The following is a 14,063-nucleotide window of genomic DNA, read 5'->3' as shown; positions in this document are numbered from 1 at the left end:
ATCCACCAAAGGGAGCTGCTTGGAGAACACAAAGGTGTTGAAGCAAGGGGTCAAAAGGGGCGAGAAAGCGACGACGAGTCCAGAGGGACTTAGCTACCCAAAATCAAGCATCAGTTAGAATGGAGGTGGACTTGGAGGAGTGCCATAGAGGCATATCTACTGATTGTGAAGAAAAGGGATGTAGATGCGAGGCGAAGGATAGTAGTGCCATGGGCATGGCAGCGACATGGTACCACAGAGACGGGACTTCCGTGAAAGTCATTGATCCCTTGCTCTCATGGAGGGAGAGCGCTTGGTCATGAAAGGGGCCGAGGAGGTAGAGCATGCAAAGGCAAACTCCAAGTACCGAGACAAGGCTGAAGGGCAGAGGCCAAGGAACTTCGTAAGACTGGTGTCAACGAGCTTCTCATCAAAGATAGTCGAAAGTGAAGGACTTCGGGTCAAGCAAGAGTGCATGACTAAGGAATGAAGCAGGAAGTACACGGTGCTATACCTTTGCTACTCAGTGGAGTAGGCAGTAGGGTTGATGGAGAAGATGGTACAATCCCAAAGGCGACCAAACCTATGAGAGAATCACTCCAAGTTGGGGTGAAAACTTCCTGCATTCCAGAAGTTCGATAGCATTGAGAAGGTGAATCACAGTAGCTAACTCAACGCAAGGAGTGCAAACACTTCAAGTGCTTCAGAAGTGTGAGCAAAAAGCAGGCGAAGACTAGTAACCAGTTCGATGCATGGAGTACAATGTCGAGGAGGCAGGCGAAGTCAAGTAACCTTTGCCTTCTCAATCCTTATGAGAATGGGCGAAATCGAATACCCCAATTCTCTTATCTATCCAACAAAGGAGCTCTGCACAAGTTCAAAGACTCTTCGAAAATATTGGAAGACAATAGTTATCAAATCCTCACCAACGGTGATCAATGCTACTGAGAGTAGATTGTCCGCTTCATTTCCCAACGAAATACCAATCGAAAGCGGAAGTGATGCGAACCTACTTGGAAGTGACAACTAAGTGAAATAAGAGTCAATGGGTAAATTTTATGGAGGAAGGACCCAAAACTTCAGAAGTTTGCGAGACGATGCTCGTTAAAAGCTCCAACAAGCATCCACCCAATTGAAGCAACATGAGGCATTTGAGAGACTGGCACAGTAAGGATGGTCTTTTCCTTCATTTGGAGGATCCGTAGGAATCAACAAGGATCAACACAACTCAGCCAACCCCACACCAGAGTCAGAGTCATTGGTGAGTTGAAGCAGCATAGCGGATCAAAGGTTCGACTACTCCTAAACAGCAATGAAGAGCAGCTGGGAGCCAAGAGGCGCATTGTAATTGAAGCAGAAGATTGAAGACTCAACAAAGGCGAGGAGTTGTAGTGTCAGCAAAGGCTTCAACGAGGATGTCGAAGGAATAAGTGGGGGAGAATATCATGGACAAACTTCGAAAAATGATGTTTGATGTAATGCTTATGTATGTCTGTGTCTTTTGGTATGTTCATGCTTTGTTTAGTATGTAGAGGGACGACCGAAGGCTTAATAGTCCCATTTTAGTTGGATTGGTGGTTGCTTTAGGCTTGTAAATAAAGGTTGTGTCATGTAAACATGTGTGAAAGATTTTTGGTCTGTAGTGGATCATTTTACCCTTTGTTGTGCAACTGTTCAGAGCTTGTAAAGTCTGTTTGTAATTTGCATTGTCTATGAAGTGTTTTCGGAAAAGTTTGCTTGTGGATCCCGAAGGAGGCGTTTTCTCTAACCCGTTCTCTCTTTTGTGGGTCCTAAGGGACATGGGAGGCTTCGGGGAGGCTGACCCTTGTGGATGGACACGCAAGGGTGTCGCACGACTTAGGCAAAACCAGCTAAGTCCGTGACAAAGTGGAGAAGGAAGATATTGCCATTATTATAATGATCCTATTGCATTAAAAAGTATATAGCATGTTGAAAAATCTCTTCTTTGTTGTAAATACTTAATGTTAGAAATTATGTTCTTTTTTATCCTAATGAAGTTATTTTTTTTCACAACATAAAAGAATTAAATGCAGATATAACACATATAGGTAGAAGGGTCGAAGATTTATATGTTTTACTAGTATCAACCTCTTATATTGATAGGATGAATAAAAATGATTGCATCAATCTAGCATGCTAGACTTGGTTATATAAATTTTCTCAAATTAAAAATTATGATGCAAAAAAACTAGTTAATAGTCTTCATAATTTTACCACTTTTAGTAATAATGAAGCTGGTAAAGATTATCAATATGGTAAAGCGCATAGGGAATCTTTTGATAGATCACTTTCAAGGTGAAAATTTCTCTTAGAGCTTATTCATAGCGATCTTATTCAGGTTCTTGTTATATGTTTTTCTTTGTTGATGATTTTAAAAGGCTCACTTGGGTCAAATTTTAAAATTGGGGTTTACTTTTGATAAAAGAGATCTTATATATATGCAAACATACCACAAGAAAATGGTGCAATAGAATGAAAGATCAAAATCTCATGAAGACTTGTAAATGTTGGCTTTATACAAAGAATTTACTCAAAATTTTATACAACTTATATGATTAATTGAACTCCCCTTAGTCCAATCAATCTGAAGCCTCCAAATAATCTCATATTTGATGAGAAATCAAATATTAAATATTTTAGGGTATTTGGTTTTCCATGCTATGTTCACATACCAAACTGAAAGAGAACCAAGCTTGATGCTAAGGCCAAGAAATACATCTTTATTGCTATGATGAAAAGAAAAAAAGTTGCAAATGCATAGATCCACAAACTGGTATCTTGAGAAGTGGTGTTTGATGAAGTTTCTTTTAAAAATATCAATCACAATAATGAAAGTGATATATGTTCAAAAACTATGATTGAGTCTCTTTTATCATCTAATGCTCGTATGGATTTTGACTCATCTTCTTTCTCATTTATATCTATTTCTATTATTTCTTCATCATCAATGGTGGAGCAAAGCGATAAGAGGAGTAATGATATTTATGAAGAGAAAATTTTAATATTAAGAACATCAAAAAGAAAAATCAAACTAGCACCCTACATATGTTAATATTTTTTTTTAACCATCTTGAGCGTACTTATTTTGATGAAGTCAAATGTGTTAAGAAGCAGGAGGATGCCGGGAACGAAGAAATGATAGATTTTCATAAAATTAAAACTTGGGATCTTATGTCAAAGCCTGCCAATATAGATGTAATTACTTACAAATATATCTATAAGGTGAAAAATAAATCAAATGAAATGAAAGTATAGATTATTATGAGGTAAGATATGTTAAAGGGAGTTTTCAAAAATATATGGAGAAGATTATAAGGAAATCTTTAGTCATGTGACCAAGATGACATCTGTTAGGTTGGTGATTGCTCTAGCAGTGAATCTTACGTTAAAGCTTTAGCAACTTGATGTGAAGAATGAATTCCTATATCGTGAAAATGATAAGACTTTCTCATTTGCTGCTTAAAAATATATATGATTAAGGTATTTAATCGAGGTTGTTATCAAATTAACAAATTAATATGTCAATTAAAGTACCTTAAAATTAGTTATAAATCCAATTTGTACTAGGACAAGGTGCTTCAAGGGGTCATTGGGGTTCGTGGAGGTCAGAAGCAAATATAATATTATAAATATTTTTATCAAATCTCTTTCTAAAAGATCATTTAAAGATTTTTGAAACAAGTTAGGATTTATCTCTAAAAATATACTTTTAAGGGGGAGCGTTAAAAGTTAAAGTATATCTTTTGGATTTCATATCTATAAATATATAATATCTATATACGTGTAGATCCATCAAGTCTTAAATATCCAAATCTATAGGATTGAGGTCTAAGAATATTTGAAGATCTATGTAAGTTCTTTTTTTAAAATGCAATATAGTTTTTCATTTTCGTCATGATTTCTTGTTTTCTATTTGCGCAAGGAATCCAACCGCACCTGCCAGGTCGAGCTGCAGCGCCGCACCGACGACAGCCCCTCGCTGATCGCCGTCACCTACGTCAGTGGCGTCGAGGAGATCATAGATGCCACCGGTATCCTCGCGCAGGCCATCCGCCAACGCCTCCTCAACTGTGGCTAGCTCCTCGAGACCGAACAGATGTTCTGCGAGGTTGGCGAGCCGTGGCCCGTACTCATCCCCGATGAGGAAATCCACCTCTCGTTCCCCGGACTAAGGTGCGTGTTTCTTTCTCATTCTTTTTCTACTTTCTCAGCGAGGCATTTCTTCATACAGGTCCTGTGCGACTTGTTGACGTTTCTGTTGTTTCCCTTGTTGGATGTCGATCTCAGCTTTAGTTTCCTTTATCTTTCAACTGATTAGGCACTTGTATTATGCATTTAGTTCTGATAATTCCATGAGTAACAAAAGTTGGACAATCCTTTCAGATTTGAAGTCCAGTGCACATACATCGTGCCCTTTATTAGTTTGGCTTGTAACAGAGCCAGTGCACATACATCGTGCCCTTTACATATCCAACTTTATTTGAGTTATTTATACCAAATGCTCTGTCTATTTAGCTGAAATAGCTTCAGTTAATATTTAGATTCTTACAATTAAATTGCTGATAGATCTATATGGATGGCCATTCACATCATGTAAGTCCTTGTAGAATTGATAATTGCTTGTCAAAATCCCATGGTCTATCATTCTGAATGAATTATCAGTCGCTTTATCAAGGAATTGGAAGACAAAACATATTTTTGGGTGCCTCCCTTATCTCTAACCATTTAGAAGGTTGTCAATCCTTCTCATGTCGTTGGCTGTTGTTGTCATGTTGTGTACCTTCTTCTTCTTCATCTGCAACTTACTAATCAAATAAAGTACAATCTTATTGAAATTTCAATACCTCCTCATCTTCACCTGAGAGATTCGCCACTTCGATTACTTGAGATGCTGGAAATCACCAAGTTCCGTGTCGTTATACAAATTTATAACGACACGGAACGTCAACACGTGCCGCACACTTCTTTAAGATTTGAAAAGACACTGTGTTAGGATGCATGTACTACAATCCGTCCTGCTGACCCAACAAAGCCATCGGACCGGTATTATAAACAACATACAAGAACGTATTATAAACAACACTAGAGAAGTTTGGGAAAAGACGACACTAGAGATTCCGTGTATGATGATCATAAGAGTTGAGGTGAGACCCTTGTTGGAGTTGACACATTGGCAGTGGTTTATGAACGAAGTTGAGAGAATCTAAAAAATCAGCACAGTGATGTTTGGGAATAATCTTGTGATGTACGTTGATGGCAGGGAGTATCCAGTCTGCTTTTGACATATTTGAAAAATCATTTATATAAAAATTAAAAATGATATGCCTAAAGAAATATTCAACACCAGCTCCTTGCTGTTCTGATCTGCATCGGGGATGACACACACGCAATGGCGAGGAACCCCACGCAAGAGTGAGGATAGCTCCTTGAACACCAGGACTGTTAATGTCGGTAGGAGCCTGATGGCGACGCTTGAAGGAGTATCTTCGCATGCATAAGGATCGTCAGGGTGTTGAGATTTGATTCATAGTTATCTATCTAGATTGTTATCATGATCTAGTGGTTACATGATGATTTCAATAATCACTTTAATCATGATCTAATAGTTATAAGGTGGTTTCATTAACCACCTCATGATCTAGTGGTTATAAGGTGGTTTCATTAACCACCTCATGATCTAGTAGTTATAGGGTGGTTGTCATTAGGCCCTATAAATAAGACCGTAGTTCATGTAGCAAGATAGAGAGAAAGAGATAGATAGACAGAGAGTCTGTGTGCATTTGGTATCTTGTAAGTGTTAGTATTCTGTTTTTCCTTGCTCCTCCATCCCCAACATTTGTGGTATCAGAGCCTAGTTTCAATCTGAACTGGGCATTATGGCTTTTAACGGTAATTCCGTGTCTCAACCCCTTATCCCCATCTTCTCGGGCAAAAGCTATGAATTTTGGAGTATCAAGATGAAAACTCTATTCAAGTCTCCAGATCTTTGGGACTTAATAGAGAATGGATATGCAGATCCAGATGATGAAATCAGGCTGAGGGAGAATAGAAAGAAGGACTCAAAGGCATTGTTCTTCATTCAACAAGCTGTACATGAGACGATCTTCTCAAGAATTGCAGCAGCGACAACCTCAAAGCAAGCTTGGTTGATACTTCAAAATGAATTTCAAGGCTCATCAAGGGTGATTACGGTAAAACTTCAAACCTTCCGTCGTGAGTTTGAAATTTTGTTCATGAAAAGTAATGAATCGGTGCAAGATTTTCTTTCTCGAGTGACTGAAATTGTTAGTCAAATGAAATCTTATGGTGAACATCTTTCTGATCATATAATTGTTGCAAAAGTTTTGAGAAGTTTAACTCCGAAATTTGATCATGTTGTTGTCGCAATTGAGGAATCAAAAGATTTATCTACTTATTCATTTGATGAACTAATGGGTTCCTTGCAAGCACATGAAGTAAGGTTGAACAGGTCACTTGAAAAAAGTGAAGAAAAAACATTTCAGGCTAAGGGGGAGTCTTCTATTTCAAAAGAAGACAAAAAATCAACAGGAAGAGGACGTGGCAGAGGAGGATTTCGTGGTAGAGGAAATGGAAGAGGAAGAGGACACTTTGATGAACAAGGGCAATCAAATTATGATCAAAAAAATTACAAAAGTGGAATTCAATGTCACTATTGTAAAAAGTTTGGTCACATGAAGGCAGATTGCTGGAAAAGAGAAAAGCAAGCAAGCTATGTGGAGAAAAATGAAGAAAATAGTAAGTTGTTTATGACTCATTCATAAATTCATAACATCTCAAATGATATTTGGTTTTTGGATAGTGGATGTTCTAATCATATGTCAGGCATAAAATCAATATTTAGAGATATTGATGAGACTCACAAGTTGAATGTTAGACTTGATAACAAGCAAATCCAAGTGGAAGGGAAAGGAACTTGATAACAAGCAAATCCAAGTGGAAGGGAGAGGAACAATTGAGGTGAAGACAAATCAAGGAAAGGTAAAATACCTTGATAATGTTTTCTTTGTTCCTACTTTATCACATAATTTATTGAGTGTTGGACAATTAGTAAATGATGGATATTCAGTAATATTTGATGATAATTCATGCACTATTAGAGATAAGAAATCTGGTTTGATTATAGTAAATGTTTGCATAATACAAAACAAGATGTTTCCACTTGATGTGTCAAATATTGAAAGACATGCGCTTATCACAACTCAAAAGAATGAGTCTAGTTTATGACATTTAAGATATGGACACCTTAACATTAAAGGTTTAAGGTTGTTAAGTCAAAAAGGAATGGTTTTTGGATTGCCTAAGGTTAATACACTTGATGTATGTGAATGATGTATTTATGGCAAACAAAGTAGAAAACCATTTCCTATTGGAAAAGCATGGAGAGCATCTAATTGTCTTGAATTAATTCATGCTGATTTATGTGGACCTATGAATACAAAATCATCCGGTGGAAGTCAATATTTTTTATTGTTTACGGATGATTATAGTCGCATGAGTTGGGTATATTTTTTGAAATTGAAATCTGAAACATTTGATAATTTTCGAAAATTCAAGGCACTTGTAGAAAGACAAAGTGGTAGATATATAAAGACACTTCGGACAGATAGAGGTGATGAATTTTTATCTAATGAGTTTAGTTCTTTTTGTGAAGAAAATGATATCCACAGAGAATTGACAGCACCATATACACTGGAGCAAAATGGTATAGCTGAGCGAAAGAATCAGACTGTCGTTGAAATGGCAAGAAGTTTGCTTAAAGGAAAATATCTTCCAAATCAGTTTTGGGCAGAAGCAGTTGCAACAGCAGTTTATTTGTTGAATATTTCACCAACAAAGGCTGTTATGAATCGAACTCCTTTTGAGGCTTGGTATGGGATGAAACCAAGTGTTAGACATCTAAGAATTTTTGGTTGTATTGCTTATGCCTTGGTGAATTCACAAAATCATCACAAGCTTGATGAAAAATCAGATAAATGTATTTTAATTGGTTATTCTTTACAATCTAAAGCATATCGATTATATAATCCTGTTAGTGGCAAAGTTATTATTAAAAGAAATGTTATGTTTGATGAAAGGGCAAGTTGGAATTGGGAGACCAATAAAGGTGAAACACAAATGCAGATTCCAGCAGAACTAGACACTCCGCAAAATCAAGTGACAGATCATGCTCCAACAAATTCATCGTCAACCTCACCCAATAGCAGTTCAAATTCGGATTCCTCAAATGAAATCCCTCCAAGAAATTTCAGATCACTGACAGAAATTTATAACTCAACATTTGCGTTGTTTATTTCAGATCCTACAACTTTTGAGGAAGCAGTTAAAAAAGAGGAATGGAGAAAAGCAATGAAAAAGGAAATCAAGTCAATTGAGAAGAATGAAACTTGGGAGCTAATGGATCTACCGAAAGAAAAGAAAGCGATTGGGTTAAAATGGGTGTTCAAAACAAAATTTAAATGCAAATTATTTGGTTTCACTAATAGTGATTGTGCAGGAGCCTTAGATGATCGGAAGAGTACTTCAGGCAAGTGGAGCCATAACAAGGAAGTATTGTAGAACGGATGAACAAGTTGCGGATATTCGGATACCCTCACCAAATCATTTCCAGTTCGAAAGCATTAGTGTATGCAACTATGAATCAAGGGGGAGTGTTGAGATTTGATTCATAGTTATCTATCTAGATTGTTATCATGATCTAGTGGTTACATGATGATTTCAATAACCACTTCAATCATGATCTAGTAGTTATAAGGTAGTTTCATTAACCACCTCATGATCTAGTAGTTATAGGGTGGTTGTCATTAGGCCCTATAAATAGGACCGTAGTTCATGTAGCAAGATAGAGAGAAAGAAACAGATAGATAGAGAGTCTGTATTCATTTGGTATCTTGTAAGTGTTTTTTTACTCGTATCTGTTTTTCCTTGCTCCTCCATCCCCAACGCAAGAGTGGTGCTGTTGACGAGGAGAAATTACAGTGGGAGGAATGGTTCTATTGAATTCGACGAGGATTACCTATGCAGATGGTGAGCGATTCCAACGAGGACGAGTAGCGTAACGTTCCAAATTTGGTGTCAAAAATGGTAAGGAAATTGTTAGACCCACCTAGCGATGTCATCGCAACCGTGGAGGGGCTGCCTGGCCGTCGTCCGCAATGGACCGTCGCAGTTGTGGAGGGGCTGTGCAGCTTCCTCGCGCTCCCTCCTCGCCGTCTACGCTCCTCGTCCTCGTTGGAATCGCTCACCGTCTACTCCTCGTCGACTTCAACAGAACCATTCCTCCCACTGCAGTTTCTCCTCGTCAGCAGCACCACTCTCGCATCCTTTCCTCGTCCTCATGGCATCCCTCGCGGTCCTTCCCGTGAGCCAAGGCGCAGAAGCCATGAACGAAACACTCCTTCAAACACCACCACCATCAGGCTCCTACCGACATTAATAGTCCTAGTGTTGCAGGTGCTGTCCTCACTCTTTACTCGCGAACGAAATTGTTAAACTCCAACAGAATCATGACCTTGGTACTTATCGACTAAGAAAGTTGGATGGAATACATTCCGTAGCATCATGGGAGGGCGTTCCTCGTCATTGCGTGTCGTGATGCCGGAATCTACAAGTGTTTCATCCCCGATGCAGATCAGAATCGCAAGGAGCTGGCGTTGAATATTTCATTAGGCATATCGTTTTTAATATATATATATATATATATATATATGTATATATATATATATGTATATGTATATATGTATATGTATATATATATATATATATATATATATATCTCTCAAAAGCAGACTAAATACTCCCTGCCATCAATGTACATCACAAGGTTATTCCCAAACATCAGTGTGCTGACCCTTCAAATTCTCTCACCTTCGCTGTGCTCACATTCGTGAGCATAGCCTTCCGCGATACCGGACTTGAAAATTGCTTCTTGGCCAACATAAAGCGAAGTGTGAAGGATTTTCTTTTAAACGTGCCACTGGGCACAGGGATGTTATTAGCTTTACTCTCTGTTATCTTTCCCTCCTCTCGCAATGGGGTATGATAGTAGTAGGCGTATGATTGTAGTATGTTATTTATAATATGCTCTTGTAATCGAGCTGTATGAACTTGCTTCCTATTTGTAAGCTATGACTTGATGATGACCAGTCTTCTTGTACTTAATCCCTTTTTCTTATTCATCAGGATCTATAATCACAGACAGGCCTTTGAATAGTTTGAAACATATTAGGATGCTTGGAATGACTTTTACTCGTTACTCGTTATGTATATGTAGGGCACTTATTTCATTTATGCACATCTGCTAAACATATTGAATAATATGCAATATGTCTGTATTTTGTGCTTCTCACTTACTGTGATATGAATAATCTCTTTGATGTTTTGCATGTATTTGAAGTATTTCTGTGAATGCTATTTAAAGTGACATATCAATGATTATGGGTTATGTAAATCTTAGGTGTTTTTTTAAGATACAAAGTTATATCAATATATAGAACATGTATACTTAATGATTTCAGTGTTATTGCCATGTTGTCCTACCCCACAAAAAATTATTGTCACTATGTTGTTGTAGTCCGTGCCAATACAAAGATTACAATTTTGATTCTAGCTTATTAGAATGTATTGCAAATGTAGATCAATAATCCATATTTGTTAGTGATGGCACATGGATAGAGATTATGTGATACAAACTAAAGGCGGATGAACTAGAAAAAGTAAAGCAAACTAAAGATGAACACGAAAGAAAGAGGATCTTGGACCTATATGAGGTCTGGGTTTAGCAAAAGGCCTCGGAATCGGGATTTATTGATTTCTAAATATTATAAATTAGGTTCACTGCTTTGAGTTAATTTTTAAGTTATATAGGTCCAGCTTGCAGCAGTTTGCGAGTCAATTTTAGTCGATTAGAGTTCAGAGTTAATCCAGTTGTAGAAGACATCATACATTAATAGTCTATAATAGTCTAGATTAATGTAGCTAATGTATAGGAATGGCAGGGTACAACTTTACTATATATATATATATATATATATATATATATATATATATATATATATATATATATATATATTTATGTTTGTATGTATGTATGTATGTATGTATGCATATAATTGACTGTAATTTGATTCAATTATTTTTTTACTAAAATTAAAAATTAACTGAATTAAGAAAATTCATTTAATTGTTGTGGACGAGTAGAAATTGACTGATTAAATGCAAATTGAGAACAATTAAAAATTTTCAGAAAAAAATTGGTCACATCCTATTTTGAGTACTGTGTTATGTTTTTTTTGGTTTAGAGCATTAAAAGGAAAAAAATAAATCTACAAGAATTTGAAGATCTTAGAACTAATTTTAAGTTGATAATTTACTTTGATAACATCATAACCCTTGCTATTTAGATTCATAATTTTTACATATTTGTGAGAGTTTTCATTTGGTTGCTAAACTGAAGAAGACAAATCGTTTAGGAAAGGTGATGATTAGGAAGAAGAACAAGTCAAAGAAAGAGTAGAACAAAATGAATACAATTAATTGAGGAAATAATGTCATCCTCGAATCACTTCAGTGTACTGTGAAAAGAAGACCATTCATTCAGGAACGTGTTATCTTCAAGCCAAAGAGACTACTGTGAATTTGTTCAGCGAGATATGATTAGATAAAGAGAGGAATTTGTTCAGCGAGAAGCATGGATCCTGAACTTAAGAAATGATAGATGGAGAGTAAATTTTTCTTCTCTAATTTTCATAAAATTACTATAATGATGGTATTAGATGTCGATAACATTTCTATTTTTCATAAGATCGATGATATTGAAGATGGATAACCCTTTTATCTTTCACAGAATTATTATAATAATAATATTATATATCGATGATTAGAATTCAAATGTATTATCATTATATAAGCAAAAGTTTATGAAAATATATTATGAGAGAATTTTTCTCGTTAGTCGATCCCTATTAAAGAGGTGAAGAGGTTGGCTAAGGTTAGGATTATTGGATGATGATCTAATATCCATTAAGCGAGGGGTTGTTGGATAGAGATCCAATACCCAACAGAATGATCCATTAAGGTTAATTAAATGAGACTCTCTATATATAAGAATTGGGACTTAAAGAGTCATAGGCTAGACCCTTACTACCGCCACCTTTTACATCTCCTCCCACCCTTTCCTTCAGTCAACTATCTCCTCTTTGGTGTAAGAGGACAATAAGAGGGATCGATCCCTCCTTGGTTGTTGTAGTGGGGTGGTGCGCAAACGTGAGGAAAGAGCGTGCTTCGTGTAGAGGTGCGTTATCGCTATATCTGCTGTGTGGATCACCACTAGAGAGGAGTTTGCGAGAACTCCTTCATTCACGGATTAAGATCTATAGATTAGGGATATTGTTAGGACTCTAGCTAGGAGAGTCCTAATTGAGAGGGACATTCATGTATTAAAATTTTTTTCTATTGATCAATAATCTTAATCAAAATTTAATTAAATCTCTAATATATCTTATACTAAATTATTAGACACATAATCTAACAAACTTATTTTTATCTTCTTAATTATGTAGCCTAAGCCCTCAACAAAAAAACAAAAACAAGAATCAAAACAGAGCTTGAAGTTGGTTAAGAAGATATTAATCATTATGTCCCTATATAATTTGTTAATTTGTTCAAATTTGCATTACGATTCTTATTGATCACCAGAATAGCTTTATGAACGCTGATGCATGCTTCTCTCTCTGAGACCTGAAACTACACTCTCTACACTTCTCTCACATAATTCAAAGACAGATTGTGTCAGACATGAATCCATTAGCTTTTATCTTCAAGGGGCAAATCTTCCAAAAACATGTATACTTAGGCCAAAGCTCCAACTACAATCTGGATTCTTCCTTGTTCCTCTTTCATCACTATCAACTTTGTATGGAACTATGGATTTATTTCGTCCATTCTGCTCTAGCTTATGCCTTTGTTGTGTTAATTGAGTGATATCTGAATCAGAGCAACAAACATTCATGATTAGGAACCATGTTGTGACCTGCACTAATGAGCAGATCATTTGTTCTCCGAGTTCAGCTTCATGCACCTAACACATTGTCGGAGGCAGCTTGGCTCATTGTGTTGTTCATCCCCCGAATCATCTCAGAGTTGATGTGTAAGTCTATTCCATATGGTGCACCGAACAACGTGAGATTGGTCCATATAGCATCATACACTCAGATCACCAGTTGTTAAGATCAAACTCTCAAAGAACCCCTCAGTTTTGTAGAAGTTACATATATGACGTTCGAAATGGGCAGAGGAGTAACTGCTTGATGAAGTATTGCAGACGCGTTTTTGCTGAATCTTTCTTTACAAGATGTCGGCACTAGCGATAATCTATCTGCATCAAAGAAGATTGCATGATGCCTTTGGTCATGGGGAGATACGCCATTGACAGGTTGGCGCCGTGTAATGCCTGCATGATCCCTGTCGATCCCTCATCCTATGAGGTTCCACTGATCCCACAAGTCTTTGTCAAGAACAATACTGATTTCACTAGGTCAACCCAATCTATGGAGTAACTCAAACTATGTATCTTCCTCACAACTGCGACCACAAAGCCTCCAATGTCAAATTGTGGATGCCCATTGTTCTGTACAATTCCGCTGAAGATGTTGTTATCATATCGTAGTCCATTGTTTCATGTCTTCCAAGCATGAATTATTCTCGAGATCCATGAGCTAGTAAAGTTCCTAAACTTGGTAGTAACACTTGGGATTTAATCTCACAATCACCTTGTTCTTGCTATCTTTGGTTTGAATCTTGAGCTAGTGGTTGAGCTGAAGCTGCAGAAGAATAATCCTAGGGGACCATCTTGATCTTTGTATTCTTTTCGAGTATTCATTTCTTTGTGGACAGTGAAACGTATTAAATGGCTTTGTCATCATCCAAGGTGGTTGAAAAGAACAGGGCCTCACCTTTGTAAGAAGCTGAGCAAAACCTTGTCCCTTGAATTCCAATTTAGGGTTCGCCAAAGTCTTTGCGTACACATATATGGAGAATCACAAACA

The 14,063-nt window shown here is 37.0% G+C and overlaps 1 protein-coding gene across 1 annotated transcript in view; it reads right to left on the bottom strand.

The window, feature by feature from the left end:
• LOC135632002 (putative E3 ubiquitin-protein ligase RF298) overlaps window positions 1–4,320 on the bottom strand; it is a 28,184-nt gene extending 23,864 nt beyond the window's left edge. The window contains exon 1 of the mRNA XM_065140243.1: window positions 3,937–4,320. The gene's annotated coding sequence lies outside the window, so the exon portion shown is untranslated. The remainder of the gene's footprint in view (window positions 1–3,936) is intronic.
• Between the last annotated feature and the right edge of the window lie 9,743 nt (window positions 4,321–14,063).

The sequence above is a fragment of the Musa acuminata genome, chromosome BXJ3-2, assembly GCF_036884655.1.
Source record: "Musa acuminata AAA Group cultivar baxijiao chromosome BXJ3-2, Cavendish_Baxijiao_AAA, whole genome shotgun sequence".
In the NCBI taxonomy this organism is placed as follows: Eukaryota; Viridiplantae; Streptophyta; class Magnoliopsida; order Zingiberales; family Musaceae; genus Musa; species Musa acuminata.
Note: the sequence above shows the minus strand (reverse complement) of the source record. Positions and strands in the feature narration are given on the sequence as shown.